The following is a 5,022-nucleotide window of genomic DNA, read 5'->3' on the forward strand; positions in this document are numbered from 1 at the left end:
ATGATCCTTATATGACTCCTACGATAGTATTTTCCTTACCTCTCCATGACTTTCCTATTTTCTGGAAAATTAAGAGCCTATGTTCATGAATAGCCATATGGGATAAGATAAGAGGTATGTTACGAATGTAGTAATGATGATGATGAGTCTAAGTCTAAAGATACTAAGGCCTATAATATCATGGTTCTACAAGGTTAATGATCCATATTACGGTCCATTGATATTGTTCATTGACTACACTCACCTTATATGCTAATTCCTTCAAGGTGAGGCATAATGCCTATGAATGCTCCATAATGGACTCGGGGGTTCTCGACCTTATGTCACCCCGACATTGTTATAGATGGTCCATAAGCCTTAATGCACGTCTTTGACCAATGTTCCGCAAAGTTGTGAGTCTATGTTTATAGAGAATTTCATATGAGACCAAAAGGTAAGAGATATGCTATATAAACGATAATGGTAATGTTGAGCTTAAGCCTAGAGATTATGAGATCTATCCGACGATATTCATATGAAGTCCATGCTACGAATATGATGTGATTTTCATAGATTGTCTTTAAAGTTAAATGTATGCATTAATAAAGGGTTACGATATGCTTATAAGATGTATATGTGATACTGTCGAGCCACTACGTGGCTGAATACGGATATTGTGTATGTGATACTGTTGAGCCACTACGTGGCTGAATACAGATACTGTCTAGCCACTACGTGGCCGAATACGAATGTTGTCGAGCCCTACGTGGCCGAATACGGATAATGTTATATGTGTATGAGCAGATACAGTATTACGATGATGAATTATTTGACGTGATGATGTATGCACTATGATGATTCATGTACGATGATTATGTATATGTGGTATATGTATGAAATGCATTCATCCTTAAAGATCGCGCATGTTTTACCTTCACCTCATGACTTATGATTCTCTATCATGTTTATTTCATTCATGCATTACATACTCAGTACAATATTCGTACTGACGTCCATTTTCTTTGGACGCTGTGTTCATGCCCACAGGTAGACAGGGAGACGGCGCAGACCTATAGGAGCTATCAGCAGATTTTCAGGAGCACTCCATTATTCCGGAGGTGCTAATCGGGTTTATACTTTTGTGTATATTTATGTATATGTATTTTGGGAACGACGGGGTCTTGTCCCGTCCATATGTCTAGTACTCTAGTAGAGGCTCGTAGATACGCAGTGTGGGTTATATGGTCTCACATACTTGCTATTTTGGGTATATGTATATATGTTGTTTTGATAGCCGAAAGGCCAATGTATACGGAAGTGTGTATGTTTCAAATGAAAGATGATTTTCCTATGATTTGAATATAATTTGATTGTTATATCCCGTATTTTATACATTCGGATATTTCAAGGTGGTCGTGGTAAGTTAAGGGCAAGACTATTCTCCAAAGTCATTTTAATATACAAGTTGTTTATCAGTATGGAAATATTGAGAAAGGCTAAGGGTAAAAAGAAAATTCGCAAAGTGGTTCATGGTAATATTGAGGAAGGCTAGGGGCAAAAAGGGAATTTCACAAAACAAAAATTCAAGAAAGTTCAAGAATAAGCCACCATGGCCGTGTGGTGTGTGTGGGTCCCACCCATGGCCATGTGTCCATATTTGTATTTGTAGGGCTTAATTATATATATAGATAAGTGGTGGAAAAAAATAAGACATATTCATCTTAATTCAACAGGCTTGGAGAAGAAGAAAAGAAAGAAAAAGAGAGAGAGGGTGTTCGGCCATGGCTTGGCCGAACCTAGACCCATGGAAGGTTTATCAAAAAACATTTTCCTCTAGTATTCCAACCAATTGGAACGTCCTTCACAACATGGAGTGGTTGTTGGAGCAATCAAACCATTCATTTGTGCAAGTTTACAACCCTAGCCAAGTTAAGAAGTGGAGTGAGAAAGGTATGTATTCAATCTTCTTTTACATGTGTTATGGATGATTTATGTATGTTGAAGTATGTAGGAATGGATGAAATTCATGAAATATGTATGGATAGGTCATGGCCGAATGAAGGTTGTATTGGTAAGATAAGATGGATTGATTTTATTTAGTATTTTGATTGTTATAGTTGTGGATTCCATGATGAAAATGAAGGTTTGATAACTTGAAATGAAGTTGTGATCATTGTGGGATTATTGAAGAAATTAATATGACACTAGCATGGTTTCTTATGTTGTGAAGATAATGTTGTCAACGTGTGGGTGTAGATATAATGCATGAATTTGGAGGTGAGAAATGTGTTGATTTTATTGAGATTGGAAGATTGTAAGTTGGTTGTTGTGATTGAATTGAATATAAGTAAAATGTTATCAAATTATGTAAAAGAAGTTACTAACGTTAGAATGCATTTTGAATTGATTGATGAAGTTGTTAATGTGTAGATTGTTGGTGTAGTTCATGAATTTGGAAGAAATGAATGTCTTGTTGTTGTCCTTATTAAGTTTGGAAGATTTCAGATTATTGTTGATAAATTGGCCGAGTTGAATTCTCGGATTGTTGTTGATGATTTGGCCGAGGTGGATTCTCGGGGATGGTTGTATTTATAGGGGAGATGCTGCTGAAATTTCGGCAGATTATAAATGAGTTTATTTGAAAGACTAAGACAAGTGTGTGACGATGTGTTTAATTATCGTGTAAATTCTCTTGAATGTAGACTGTCACGACCCGACTAGGGGGCCACGACGAGCACCCGGTGCTACCCCACCTGGGCACCCTCTTATCATGCATATCATAACATCTAGGTAAACCATAATTCATTTCATGCATTTTAAATCATTAATCAAGCTAGTCCCATTGGACGACCATCATCAATTAACATATCATGGGCATCTATGCCATGTCAAATATACAAGGCCGACGAGGCCAACAAAAGATATACAAAACATAGGCCGACATGGCCAAACATCTCTACCCACATACACATGACTACGAGCCTCTAAGAGTATGACATATCATGAGCGGGACAGGACCCCGCTATGCCCATAATTATATACACAAAAGAATGAGTACCCAAAAGATATGGCTCCGAAGGAAATGGAGCTCTCTATGAAATCTTCAAATAGGCAGCTATGGGTCAAGTCTGTCTCCCTGTGCACCTGCGGGCATGACGCAGCGTCCACAAACAAAAGGACGTCAGTATGAAGAATGTACTGAGTATGTAAAGCATGATTAACATTGATATACAACATAATGAACAATATATGGAATAGCATAGGAGGGGGAGACAATAATATCATCATCATCATGTCGCTTACTTACTCACATCGTCATTCGTCCCCATAATAAAACTCGTACCATGCTTGTGCTCGTATTAGTGTACATGTCCTCATTCGTATTCTTATACATAGTCTCATCACATTCTTTTACATAATATATACATACATAGTCATTTCGTATACATGGCATTTACATAGCGTACCCGACCTCATTGGATCAGTATTTCATATACATACTTGGCCAACCAAGGCTCAATGTTACTCATACCTGGCCCTACCAAGGCTTCAGGGTTATCCGTACCATCTGCAGATGTGTGCGCGCGTTTCGTAATCGTATACGTATTCTATACATATTCATACACATATATTCTACCCGGCGTTATAAGCTCGGGGTTTCATTATAGCCCTTCATAGGCACGTATGAGTATAACAGCCCGTAGGCACCTTTAGCATCATTATTATCACCATCATCATTACTATCATTATCGTTATTGTTACTTCTATATCGTAGTCTTACTCGTCACCTGAGGTGCGTAGCGCATTCGTAGTACCAATCAAGGATAGTGAGCTTATGAGCTCGGAATGTGAAACATTTGTAGTCAACATGCTCATATGGAGGGATTAGGAGTTTGGCCAAAGAACCATGCCTTATGAAAGAAGGGTTAGCCTTACATACCTCTTTGTCGAATTATTCTACACTTGCACGTACTCCTTCGATGCTCACGTTTCTACCTTCATTAAGGCCATACTATCATTAGTATCGATAACTAGTGCACATGGCTAGAACTAGAGAAAATTGGACAGCATCTCCTTTATCTATACAACATTTGTCCATATCATAATTCAACCCCAAACGTCAACAACACATTTATAATATCATTTCCATGGCCATTAATCATCTACATTATCCACATTCTCAATTCACTTCCATTTGTCCCTATTTATGGTCACAACACCCAACTTCGTTCATCCATATACAATGTCTATTTCATGATCTTAACGTCATTAATAACACACTCATATCACAATACAACAACAATCATGATTCAATTCAAACTATGTCTCAAAAACGTCACTATTCATCATTCATGTCCTAGTGGACCATGTTTTCTACAATCCATGCATTTTAATTCTCCAATACCGTAAACATCATATAAAAATCATGAATCTTACCTTAGAAGTTGTAGGGACAAGCTTTTGTTGATAATACTCCACTTTGAGTAAAACCCTAGTTTTTCTCCATTTGGGTTTCTTAACTTTAGATGATCCTTGATGGGTTTCTACCTTGGATTTACTTGTTTAATGTGGTTGATGGATTAATACCCTTGAAAACTTGTACAAAAGTTGTAGAGAGATGTTTTAGAGAGAGAGAGGAAATTTGGAAATGATTTTCATGAACTTGGTCTTTATTTATTAAATCATCACCGAACTGTCGGGTTCCATTATACGGTCCATTATACGGTCCGTATAATGGTTATACGGTCCGTATAATAGACCGTGAAATGGGTCTGCCCAGAACCCCTTCACCGTGACTACTTGACGGTCCGTTATACGGTCCGTAAAACAGTTTTACGGTCCGTATAACTGACCGTAAAACGTTACCAGTGAGCAACCTTTCACTGTGACCATTCGACGGTTCGTTATACGGTCCGTATAAATTTTATACGGTCCGTATAACTGACCGTAAAATTCCACCAGCAACCAACCTTCACTGTGATGGTTTTGCGGTCCACTATACGGTCCGTATAACATTATACGGTCCGTATAACATTATACGGT

This window comes from Lycium barbarum, chromosome 6 (genome assembly GCF_019175385.1).
Source record: "Lycium barbarum isolate Lr01 chromosome 6, ASM1917538v2, whole genome shotgun sequence".
Taxonomy (NCBI): Eukaryota; Viridiplantae; Streptophyta; class Magnoliopsida; order Solanales; family Solanaceae; genus Lycium; species Lycium barbarum.